Raw genomic sequence first — 13,503 nt, forward strand, 5'->3', positions numbered from 1 at the left:
ATCATTTGATAAATGAAGTGGGACAGCAGCCTGTTTGCGTCAGGTGCTGTACAAACATTCAGATGTGCTCAGACAAGATCCTGAGGACTATCCATAAAGTCAATGGGACATGAGCAGGAATCTTCAGACAAGGACCCCCTCCCACGAGCTGCCATAAGAAATGCTGTGGTCTGGCTCGCCAGCAAACCCCTCGTTCTCTCTACGTGCTCTTGTGGCCTGAACATAGATCAGCCAATGTAAAGTCAATGCTAAGTCTGTTTGTACAGACTTCTTTAGAAGTGGAGAGTGAGCAGGCTTGGGTTGCTTGGGATTTTTTTAAAAAAGACAAGATCTTCAGCTCATCTGGGTCTCAAACATTTTTATTATTATAACCATCTAAAGTATGGTTTATGACATAGTTAAAATTCATGTATTGTGTCCACTACAGTTTCAATACTTTATTCCAATTTCAACACTTTATTTGCTGTGGGGAAATCTAATACATGATAATGGAAAAGTTTCAGTCATGAAGAGAGCTGCAATGATCCTGTGGGTACCAAGTCATTCCTTCTCTCCTCACAGAGACAAATGCTAAAACAAAACTTGGCCACTGAGTTCTCCATTCTGTGGAGAAGATTGGGCTGCCAGCACCTTTGGCATACCAGCTCTGAAGATTAAAGTCTTTGACTTCCTATTTACATCAGTCTGGCACCTTTCCAATATATCAGCTCAATTTCTTTTTTTTCAGGGAATGCCTTTATACACAGCATGTATGTGTTCCTGCTATCACTCTGAAGCGTGGAAAAGCCACCAGCCCAACTAATTCCCAAACTTTCACTGAACTGAAATTTGGAAACACAAAGAATTCCTTCAGTGTGGCCTGCAAATCTCACTTTTTGAATTGGATCTTTCCATACAAAGTTCTCACCATGACAGTTTTTCTCTGGTGACATTTATCCGTTCAAGAGCCTCGTCACAGAGAGCAGGGATGAAAACATGCACAAGCTACTTTTTTCTTTTCCCTCATCTGTCCCAGTCAGAGAAGAAGGTTCACAGGTTGGAGAACTTCATCAGAGACTTCCAATGCTATCTATCAAGTTTTAGTCCAAATAATACCTGTGAAAATGTTTAATTTGTTAGCAATGAAAATGCTTAGCTGACATTGATTTTGGAGCTACATGTTGCTGAATATAAGCTGGTGCTTTTGCTCCTGAGCCGTCGGATGAAATGCAAGAGCATGCTCAGATGCTGGCTGAGATGAGAGTCTCCAAGGTGCATGTGTTAACACTGCAGGGAAGAAAGCAGCCTCATCCCCCAGACTTTAAAGAATACACACGGCTTTTTAGTTCTTAGACAACTGTGAGCATCATCTTTTCCTATACTAATATATTCTGTTTTCTGTTTTCACAAGACTTCAAGGGACAGTGAAATTGCTTCAAACCAATTTCATCATGTGAAAAAACAATTAACAGCATTTCCAGGAGAGGGACATTCTAGGTATTCATCACGGATTCTGCAGTCACAAACAGTCCACAGGCACTTTTCCCTCTGACAACAGCATTTAGTATTATATATTGTATAATATCCTGCAATTCTAACTTAAATTTATAAATCTTTATGAATTCCATGGGCAAGGGACACACAGGGGCTTTTTGTTCTGGAATATATATGCATTTGGTAGATAAAAGACAAAGAGCCTTCTAACATCAGACTAGATACCTCTGCCTGTGCTGAAGTTGTCATACTTCAAGATTTCTTTTTCTGAAGTTTGATAGGATGGGTTTCTTCATATTCTCCTTCTAGAGGTTGGACATGCTGCAAACCGTTCTCCCTGACATTTTTAAACCCTTTCCGCTTTTGCAACAGCTGTTGCGAAGCTCACAAAGAGGGAAGAAGGAACTAAACCCCTCCATTTCCTACTTTATCTCCTCTCGTGAGCCCTGCTCAGTGCAGTGCAGGAGCTGCCATTTGCATGATTCTCAACTCTCGGGTCCCTGCACCGGTGGTGCTCCTTGTACGAGCAGGTGTTTTTTGAAATGGTAGCACATGTCCCTCTCAGAGCTTCTACTTTCAAATACACAGTGTCCTTGCTCTGGAAATGTGACCAAATGCTTTCTTTCTTCCCTTACTCTTCTCTTTCAGATCCATCCAGGAGCTGTAAGTTCACTTCATCAAGGGATCCAGGTGCTCTGTAGAGGTGGCTGATATCTCGCTCTGTTCATTGTGCCAGCTGCAAGCTCCTACACAGTGATTTTTCCCTGACACACAGGTCAAAGTTCACTGACTTCAGTAGTCAGAATGGTGCATAGAAGAGCAGAATATGACTTTGTTCTTCTTGACAGATGTAAACAGGCTTCTTGCTTCTTCTGCTGCAAGGCTCCAAGGCTTCTGCTGCTGCAAGGGTAATGTGTCTCATGCAGTCCACATCCACCGCTTCAGCTCTGCAGTCCTCTGGACTTCAATCCTCAGATGCAAACACAGCAATGAAGGTCCAGGTTACAACTTTCTTTATGACTTCTGCTCACAATATGGCTTAAAATGTGGGGACCATTAAGTGTCATTTTCTGCACTCAGGCTGATTTCTTGAGGTCCCCACCAACAGCAGAGACTTCAAGTGCAATGGCTCAGAGCTCTGGCAGAACATGACACAAACCCAAACTCTCGTTTCAGCTCATACCTGAGGACCACATTAACTCAAATCTGTGTCTCAACACTGCTAACACATCCCTTGGACCACAGCCCTCATCCACAGCCCCAGGCTCAAGAAGAGCTCTGTGTGTCATTTCCTTGAAGGGTAGATCGGAATGAAGTGTTTACAGTGCAACCCCACACTACAAATTTTACTGTGATTGTGCAACAGCAGGAAACACCACAGAGCCAGTAGAGTATTTCGAAACACATTATAAGTGACAGAATAAACACAGGGGGTTTCTTTACTGGATCAGAATGAAGGAAGATGGGTGTTTCAGTTGCTTACACAGACCGAAACCACAAAGATATGCACCAAAACTGTTAGCTTTATCCTTAAGGCTTTACAGCATTTCAAGTTCTGAAGAGCTCCAGAGAATCCACATAGATCTCATCTCCTGGTATATGGGTTTGCTTGTGAAAACTTCACTTTGGAGCCAAGAGAGATAGCCAGACATGTCCTGCATCCTAGGCTAATTGTATGAGGCTATTATTTATTCCATTCAGTAAGTGTGCATCTGGTAGTGATGATTGCAAAGCCTATAAGAAGGCTGATACTTCCTAGCAAGTGACATTTTTATGGTTAATGGAAACTGTGACAGAAACCACTTGGAGGGGGATATGTACAGGCTTGATTTTCAATTTAACAGTAAATCACTCCAGATTAGAATTAGATATCATGACAAAATCCTTCATCCTATAAATTTCCAGAATGCAAGTAGCAGTGGCTCTGGGAAAAACTGTGATAAAACTAGAAGAAAAGTTTCTCATTTGGTTTTGACATCCAGTGTGCCTGAGATCATGTCTTCTCTGTCAGTGATGCTGCATTACAAATGTGCCTGCTCTTTCATTTCTGGCTATTGTATTAATAGGAAGTGGTCCTTCTTGTAGGCCATGACTCCTTGGGCAAGAGGCAGTGCAAAGATGGAAGAGGAAAATGGGCATCATGCCAGAGAAATCACAGGCAGCCTGCAGTGCTGCAAGAGTCTGAGTCATCCCAAGACCCTGAAAATACAAACAACTCACCAGCACCTAGTGGTGCTCATACCATCAGTCTGCTGAGATGACAACACAAGGGCTAATGCCATAGGCAAGGATGTCTCTACCCAAAAATTCTTATTCCTGGTTTGGAGCAGCTGCAGACAACTGTAGTGTTTGTGCCATTGATCTGCTGCCAAATGCCATAGGAGCCTCAAAGTAGTTTTGTGGTGACTGCAATGGTCAAAGGACATAGGTAAGACAAAGTCTTTGTGTAGAGATAATGTCTTTTTAAAGACCAGTTTATTATTGGTGGGAAAATTAGACCAGTTTCTTCTGGACACAGAAGTTCTTCAGGACTTCAAAAGCCACTTCTTGAAATGCCTCCACGTAAAAAACAATCAGCACAAATGACCATTATCCTCATGACTGTTAGAGCTCAGATTTTCCCTTCCAGCAAGGAATTGAGTCTGGGGCAGTTTTGTACCATCCACCCTTCAGAAGAACCCGTTGTCCCCCAGCAAGTGCTGAGGTGCTTCCAGAGAGCCAGAGCAGTTCTGTCTCTGAGCCATGGGTGCCCATTCTTCTTCTGTTACACAGGTGCTCCTGGTGACATTGCCCTCCTGCCTGGCTGGCTGTAAGATCTTATTCCTTTTGGGCTTCCCCCTTGCATGACATGGAGATAAGGCTTTCTTTCTGCCCAGCACTGTCTTTCTCATGGAGCTGGAAAAGCCACAGCACCATGGAACAGCATGTTTGGGATGGAGCATACCCATGAAGCAAGGTTATACACCAACTTGCAAGGGTCCCAGTACCACCCTCCCATGGAGGAGGCACATCCCCTGGGTGCTCTCTTTCAACTGGGCTCTCCTTCCAGTAGCCAGAACAAATAACCATTTCAACAGGAGTGACAATGTACAGTACATCCCCCTGCAGCCCTTGCCAAAGCACCAGTCACACGCTGTTTACCACAAGCCGGAAAATTCACTAAATCTGGCCTATTTTGAGTCAAACAGGGCAGTTCCAGCCCTTAGGAGGACAGCCCTGCCAGCTGCCCTCCCTCTTGCACAATAGGGAGAGGAAGGGGACATCCATCTCGGGAGCCCAGGCTGAGAGCAGCCGCGGCAGCATGTGCAAGGAGACAGGTGGCTGGTGGGGAACCACAATGGAAAGGCAATTGCACGGCACCTCTTACATAGTACAGGCACGTGGAAAAGGCTGCGAGCAGCCTGAGCCAATTAATTTCCATATTCCCTTTCAGCCAGATCTCGAAACGAAGCGTGTTGCATTCAGCACCAGGACACTCCAGAGGGGAAGAGGGGAAGGAAATAAAAAGGAAAAAAAATGATTCAGCAATCAGCGAATTCGGAGAAAGGGCAGGAGGAACGGGCCTGAAGAGATGAATCAGCATTGGCTTCAGGTGATGGAGGGAAGGAGGCATTTCTGCTCTGCTGATTTGTGCAGCCTGATTGAAGTCAGCCCAGCACTGGCACTGCATCAGAACGGAAACTGCCTGATAGGCTGCGAACACTGTGAGGGGAAAAATCCAGCAGTCATGCAGACAACATCTTTATTAAGTACATTTTGTGACCTCCCAGCTGATTAGACATTTTTTTTACGGACTTATAGTAGATCTTGTAGATGCTGGGGGAGCTGGTGACTGGACTGCGGTGTGGGGATTTTTATATGTATGGTGACAGGGTGTGGGGTAGTGAATTTTAAGCAGGACTGCATGAAATTCAATTGCTTAATCTTAAATTACAAGCCACTGGCTGCCAAAGCAATTTTTTGAGATGGAAATTCTTCTGATTCACAGATTCCCTTGCCTCTTTTAAGGAACAAATGAGTAAACAAACTATGAAAATGTTGTTTGCTTTTTCAGAATTTGCTAGTGGAGAAATATTAAAATTTTTGCTTGTGGCATTTGTCAGGGCCTCTTTTCCCCTGTGTAGCAAGTAGCTAGGAGAATATGATTCATGATGAAAATATTTGGTTTCCAACACTCCTCTATTGTATAGCCAAGAGATGAGCCTATTGGTTAAAGTGTCCTCTGGATGTTAATTAAGGTATACCAGAGATTTCAAAACCTATTCCAGTCCCCTTGAAAGCCCTAGGGGAAGCAATGGGCCAAAAATATTTGTAGAGGATATATCCAATGCTTTGGTAATATGCTAAGAGTCCTTAGTCAGCCAGGTAAAGCCTCCTGGGATTACCCAAGGATTACTCACAGTGTAATTGTTGCAGACTCAGACTCTTCTGTGCCCACTCTCTGGGCAATCAAGTTGTTGTAGGAAGAACACTCTTCAAAGAACATAAATAGCCAGACATAAGTGCTGGAGTGGGTGCTAAGAGGTTCTGAAAACCCAGCCCTGGGTCTCATGCCAGCACAAAATGAGCAGAGGTTTTTCGGAAGAGTCACCTGCTCCTCTCTGGGATTTGTGCATCTGGGAGCAGCACATTTTCCTGCTTCACTTCATGGGGCTGTGATGAGGCCACCCAATGCACCAAAGACTGCAGGGGTCTCAGGTGCCCTGCTAGGGGGGCTGCATAAGTGCCACTGGACCAGGCAACTCTTCATGTCAGTAAGTGCAGAGGAGAAGAGAGAAGGTGTTACCTATTAGCACACTCATTCCCTCACATTAAGTCACCAACAGTGTTTTGAGGAATAAACCTCATGAACTGAGCCATTACAGGAGATTTTTGTTCATTTGTTTATTTTCTAGACACATCAGACCTGCCTGAAAGAGTCATACACAGTTATTATAGTTAAAATTATTCTCCCAAAGAAATAATTACCAAGCAGGTAATCTTCTCTTAATAAATAATACGTACATGATCACACGCTTCCCTAATTTTTTTTCCCCCAGAAAAAAAAAAAAAACCCAGAAAAAAAGTCTGTAAAACAAAAGTGGTTTTCCTGTTCCCTCCTCCCCCTTATTTTGTGAATCAGGATATCCATGCATTATTGAGGCCTGCTCAAAATGGAGCTGCCTTTAAAGCAGTACCTCTGTATTGAGGATTATTTGTGGATTATTGCTGAGAGATCATTCAGAACCGGAGCTAAGCATTTATCCAGAAATCATTTGTAATACCAGTTGCCCCTTATTTTGGCTAATAGCGGCCGTGAGGACAATTGGATCAGTGCTGCGTACCTGTCAGCTGCGCCGAAATTCCCTGCGCAGCCCCGAATTGTGCGGCACGATTACCGAGGGAAGCTCAGCGCTGCGCCTTATCTCTCTGTAAATCCTCTTAGTGAGGTGGCTGCCGGATCCCCCGCACACCGCGGAATCAGCACCTCCCGGCACTCACCCGGGGAGGCTCTGCCTCCACATGAACCCATCCCAGGGCTGGGACCACCACGCAGGCAGCCTCCTTGGGAAGGGGGATCCACACCTGGGTGAAGCAGGAAAAACAATGTGGAGGAGCAAGGGAGGAGGGAAGGAGATGGAGGGCAAGGGCAAGGCTGCCTGGTGTCCATCATTTCCTACCCATGCTGCTTCCCAGAGAGGGGCTCTCAGTGCCCCCAGGGCGTGTCTCCCCACGAGCAGCAGAAGCTCACCCCCTGTGCTTTCTCCATCTTCTCACTCTGGGTGAAGGGGACAGGTTTCCCAAATGGGGCAGAGGGCCCAACTTGCCCACCCACACTGGGGATCCCCTCACCATGAGCAGGCCACACGCCGAGCCTACTCTTTGGAAAAAGCCAACCTTTCCCATGCCACAAAAGATGGATCGCTACAGACCTCAACCCACTGCAACTCCCTGCCGCAGCAGCGGGTGTTTTTAAACAAATTCCTGCCTGACTGAGAGAAGGGAGGAGGGGGGATAAAAAAAGGTTCCTCGGGTTTTATCCATTTTGCATGCACATAAAAGATGAACTTCCCTTTGGAAACAAAACGCACAGAGTTGCGGTTTGAAAGGGGCCTCAATTTGGCTTCGACCGGGTGCAACTAATTGCAGTTGCGAGTGCCGGCAGGTGCGAGCAGGCAGCTGAGGAGCCTCCTCCCCCCAGCCCTGCCTGCCCTGCCTGCCCCCGGCACCGGGCATGTCCAGGCCGTGTGGGAGGCAGGAGATGTGAGGGACGGGACCGCAGGGGGAACGGGGTGTTCACCGCATCCGCTCTGCTCCTGCGTTTCTGCTACGACTCTGTTCAATGTCAGCACGGCTGGAGAAGGTCCTCGAAGGCTCTAGAAGGTTCTGAAAGGTCCCAGAAGCTTCTAGAAGGCCCTGGAATGTTATAGGAGGTTGTCGGGGCCACCCCGGGACAGGGTGACACTGTGGCTTGCAAGTCAAGAGCCCCTCCTAGTCTCTCTGTCCTCCAGCCCTGCCGCTGTGTCAGGAGGGAAAATTGCTGCTACAGCAAAACTGCAAACACCTCCAATCTTTCCTTGAATTCTCCTGCTCCAAGGCCAGGGAGAGGTCTATACCCTGTATTTCATGTTGGCCTCCCCTCCATCTGCCCTGAACTGCAGCACACAGGGGTTTCACCACAGACTGTGCAGGTCCAGGGGTTTCACCACATCCATCGCAGGCTCCCAAGCCAGCCAGTGTGCTTCCCTTTGGGCTGCTGCACCGGAGCATTGCTAATGCTGGGGTGGTTGTTTTCTTACATGGAATGTCCACATGGGCTTGGCAGCAGATGGAGGCAGTTTCATGGTCTGTCACTGGCGGGCCAGGAGGCATGCCATGGCTCACTGCTGCTCCCCAGGATGACTTCAGAGAGGGGTTGTTTCTTTGTGTTCTGATTCTGGGGTGCTCCTTTCCCTGGCCAAATTCAGCACGGCACAGCAAGAGGAACACAAAGCGCCCTTTATCAGTATCTTTCCTGAAAGCTCATTTTGCCTGCAATGCTTTTAGCAAGGCAGACAATTACATTTGCCATCTTAATTCTTTCATTCTTTTTATGTCTTTAAAGAAGTAAATGAATCACCGAGATAATGCACAGGCTTACATGGAGGGGATCTGTGATCCTGTCATCCACACCCTTCTCCTCCCACTCTTACCAATTTGTCCCCTTACTACTTAACAGCCCAGGGTATGAAATGAAGTGTCATGAGTCAGTTTCGGCAGGTGCTGCAAGTTTTCTGCACGGTATCTATGTGCTTCGAGGGCCTGTGAATCACAGGGGTATTCCAAAGGCAGAGAAAACTGCCTTGATAATCTAACCCGAGCTCCTGAGTAATACACACACTGAAGGACATCTCTGAATTTATTCCTGAATGAACTAGAGCACATCTCTGGCAGGGGGAGGGGGAGGAAATCTAATCCTGATTTAAAGTTGTTGGTGATAGTCCCCACAGTCCTTGGTAATTAGTTCCACTGGTTAATTACCCTCACTGTTAAACATCTGCACCTTATTTGTAGTCAAAATTTGTCTGGCTTCCAGCTTCTAGTTGGATCATATTATGGTTGCGTCAGCTAGATTGAAAAGCCTTCTATTATCCCATTTCTGTTCCCCATGTCAGTACTTAGAGGCTGTGATCAAGTCATTCTCTCAACTTTGTCTTCGTTAGGCTAAACAGATGGAGTGTCTTCTCCAGTCTGTCACTTCAAGCCACGTTTTCCAGTACTTAGTCATTTCGTTCTTTGGCCTTTCTTGGATTCATCCTCACCTCATCCACAACCTTCTTGAACTGTTAGACACATTAATCTTTCTCATCAATACTCTCTAGATGTGGTGTTCCCTGCAGTTACAGGACTGTGGTTTGTATTCTGCTCCTGGATGCAAGTCCTAGTGTTTGTCTACATTGAAGGACACATTTTTGGCTTTGTGCCCATCTCATTAAGTGATCCTAACCATACTGCCTTGGTGACCCATCCATTTCACTCTTCAGCTGGTGTTCCCACTGGTAAGGAGTTTTCTTCACACATGGTGGGGCTGGACATGCTGCCTTCTCTTCCCTCTGCTGAACTTTCCCATTGGAGCACTTTGAAAGGACCAAGGTGGGACACTGGAACTGGTGTGAGGATGGGAAAGTCCAGCACTCAGCTTTTGCCTCTGCAGAAAACAGATGTGTCATCTTTTCCAGTGCAGTCCATAGTGCCAGCTGGTTTAATTTATCAATGAAAGAAGTTATCCTTACGGGTGCAGTGGGTTCTGATTCCCCTTCACCACAGTGTATGGCAGAGATACCCTGCCTAGCTTTAAACAAACTGGGTATCAAAAGTACCACTGCATCACAAAGCCCAGCCAGAGCACACGAGCATGTTTCTCAGCAGCTCAGGCCACACAGAGGTGGATCCTATTTCTTCTTAAACAGCACTCAGCTGAGGAATCAACATCTTCCATGGATTCCCAGGGAGCAGTAAGCACGCTATTTATGGTGTGCAAACTGCTGCAAGGAGGGCCACCAAAAAAACGTCCAGACCTTTGTTTTTGCCTCAGGGGGACATGGAACAGCTTTCCTTGTGCCTGCACACAGGACAGAGCTGGGACTGTGGCTCTGCACAGGTAATTTCTGTTTGTATAAGCACGCACAGGGCACAGAGGCACACAGAGCTCAAAAGCATGGAAAAATGCAGCAATACAAGCGGTCCATGGGCACCTGTACCTGTTTCCTGACTCAGGGAATGCGACTGCAGTGTTATTTCCCTGTGATTCCCAGAGGCCGTGCACTGAATCCCCTGGCTCATGTAATGGGTGAAATACCACACAGTAGGGTCAAGGTTTCCAGCTCTCCAGTCCCCAAGCATCTGATAGGCAGCTAGTGCGAAGCTGAAAGTTAATGCAGTACTAGCTCTTCTCTCCTTTTCAATACTAAATTGCCTCTAAACCAGCTAAAGCTTTACTTGCCAACTCCAGAGATTTCTGTAGGTGTTACACAGATGTTGCAGGACAACAGAGGAGAAGTGGTGGGCAGAAGTGCTTCTGTGGCTATTGCCCCCACTGGATTTGCCCATCATGCGCAGCTGCCTGAGGACTCCAGTTAGAGAAGCACATCCTGGCACTGTGTGCACTGTCACTTTCTGTCTTGTTCCTGGGTTGGGGAAACAGACATGTTGTCGTTGGGGATGACCTGTGTTTTGGGTATTGCACATGGAGCCTAAATTGTTCTGAGCAAAGCCTTAGGACCATCTAAATGAATGGGAGTTTTGCCAGTGACTTCAATGGATCTATGATTTCACCATGACATCTGTCATGCATTAGCTACATTGGTACTGATGTAACAGGCTGAAAACCAAGACCTGGCCCATGCTACTTTAGTCAGGAGTGCTGATATCAGTATTTGGGGGTCAGCCAGACACAGATACCATACTTTAATTTTTGGTTTAACTGCAACCAGGTTCGGAGATTGTGGGGCTTTTATCACCATGGTAAAAATTATCCCCCCCCTTATCAAAATAGTGATACTGGTGCAAAGACATTTGGGAAGCAGACACATTTTTCATGTCAGTGTAACTGAGATGTGCTGCCTAATTCACAAGTGTACCCTAACATTCAGTTCACCAATGCTTACAAAGCACTCTGAACAAAATAAAAGTACTGTGTTGTATCATGACCACATGGACTGAAACATTATTTTTATACCATGAAATATTATTTTCATACCATAAAATAATGTTTAAAAAAGAAATGTAAATAATTTATTGCAGAGATCTCAGTAAAATTAACCACACACAAAAATCTAGACTAGTCTTTGCACAATTCTAATGTATACCTCAAATATCTGGACTTAATGACAGAAGCCTGGTAAACATTTCAGTTGCGAAACAAAAAAAAAACATGGTTTGAAAATAGCTTCTCCTTTCTGCAATTTTTTTTTTCTCACAGTCCAAATAACAGTGGAAAAGAACCCAATTCTATTCCCATAGGTCTCATTAATGAACCTGCAAAGGGAATGTGCTGGAATAGCTGAAGGCTCTCACTCCATTTAAAACATGTAACAAACCCAAAAATCACTTCTCTTCACTGTTTTCAGGATATACAAAGTTTGTGTTCAGGACTGTGCAGCTGGAGATTTCTGGCACAGACAAAATGCTAAATCTTCTGGGCTTCCCACTGCACCCCTTGCCAAACTCTTGGTGCAAAGCCAGAGCCAGGCCCTACCTGCCCACAGAAGGTGGGGGACCTCCTCTATGTTTAGCCCCTTTCCTCCCAGTGAGACCACTCACAGCCAGCCATGTCCAGAGGCTGGTGACAGCTGCCCCAGGGGCTGAAGTGCCCAGGTACTCTCTGCATCTCTATTGTGCATCCTCCTTCCTGCACGTGCTTTCCTGAGGCATATTGATAATGGTTTCCATGTCTCTGCTTAGTTTAGACCTGGAGTCAAGAACTGAGGGGTGTGACACACTGGCTGCTCTGCCTCAGCGATCGGCAGGAGATGCTGGGCCTGAGGCGCACCTTGGTTTTCCCTTTGCTGTGGAGGGAGTGGGAAGCAGTTGCTAGACATGGCCAACGTTGCTTTGGGAACTGCAGCCATTCATCTCTGGGTGTGGGATTCAAGTTAATCCACCTGCACATGAGCCTCACCTTTCCTGGCAGTACTGTATAAAGGTGCAGCCTGGGCTACAGCCTAACTCTCCGAGCTGTTGCATTCTTCTGTCTGTATCAGTTTGGCCCTTAGATCCTGTGTAACACCAACATGGTTGATCCAAAATGAGTTATCTGGGTTGGGGATCCTGGCTCAGCACAGCACAAATAGAGGACCAGATGCAAACCTTTACTTTGGGTTTCTGCCATCTCAAATATACATGAGTGGAGCTAATTCTGTTCCAAAGAAAATTAAAATTGTCTGGGTTTTTTTTTTCCTCCCGTGTCCTTTGAATAGTCTGTTTTTGTTTATTAAGACTAGGGTTACTCGGGCTTTTATCTAGGTCTTATTTAGGATGACTGAGTTGCTAGGTCCCTCCTTCTTCACCAAATCCAGTCCTCTGCTCTTTTAGGCAATCACATCTTATAATGCCACTCATAAACTGAACAAGTGCTGTCTAAAGACTAGTTGCATATTTATTTTTCTGTTGTTGTTCCCTCTGCTCATACTGAAAAGATGCTCCAGAATCCCCTGTTTTAATCACGCCTTTTTCTCAGCACGATGGCAACTCCAAATAAGGGAAGGCAGTCTAAAAGGAATAAATAATATTGTGTGGGGAAGAAAAGCAACTAACGTACACATTATCATTAAGGAACAGGACGTGACAGGCAGTGTAATGTTTCTGGTTTTGTTGTGAGTCAGGAAGATGAAGGTCATGTGATATCAGCTCTCTCTGTAGCACAATAAACCTTATTAACATTATAAGTTAAAAATAAATATTCAACAATTAAGGGGGAAAAGGGTCACACGTTTGCATCTGCTGGGGATTATTGACAGCAATCTGACATTACCGTCAGCTAAACCCACTGCTCCATTTTGTCCAGAGTTTCTAAAGCCATTATATAGTGATCAGTCTAATAAAGTCTAGATTAGAGGCATTTCTCTTGTGTACAAAGAGATTGGCTTTTGGGTTGCCTTGTGGAAAAGCAGCATTATTCTTAGGGAGAGAAAGGGTTAGTTGTCTCTAACAGCAATCCTGATGAAAAATGTAAACTGTCTGAGGCCATTTCAGACCTCCGGCAATATTTTATGCTAACAGGTTTATGTCTGAATTAACAAAGTTCTCTAACCACTTAGTCTGTTAAAATGCAGTTATTTTTAGTCCCCTTGCTAGGAAAGCATGTGCCAACCTGAATTTGGATTCTATTTATTACCATTTGCAATCACCTGGTGTCAGAGGCCACGTGAATCCTGTGAGTTTATCTGATTTGAGTCTGGAGCATCCAAATGTACCTTTCAACTTGTTTCCTCATGCTGTGCATGTCTAGAGTGTTTTGCAGTAATACCATAAGCCCCTACAAGTGCACAGAGTGATAGGAAGGAGCAGAGT

At 45.5% G+C, this 13,503-nt stretch overlaps 1 long non-coding RNA gene across 1 annotated transcript; it reads right to left on the reverse strand.

Annotated features, from left to right (window-relative positions):
- Positions 1-338: 338 nt before the first annotated feature.
- LOC125318486 lies at positions 339-7,333 on the reverse strand. Its single transcript, XR_007200377.1, has 2 exons — positions 6,798-7,333; positions 339-5,175 (listed from the first exon to the last, which is right to left on the reverse strand). It is a non-coding gene; the product is annotated as an uncharacterized LOC125318486 (long non-coding RNA).
- Positions 7,334-13,503: the final 6,170 nt, after the last annotated feature.

This window comes from Corvus hawaiiensis, chromosome 2 (assembly GCF_020740725.1).
Source record: "Corvus hawaiiensis isolate bCorHaw1 chromosome 2, bCorHaw1.pri.cur, whole genome shotgun sequence".
Lineage (NCBI taxonomy): Eukaryota > Metazoa > Chordata > Aves > Passeriformes > Corvidae > Corvus > Corvus hawaiiensis.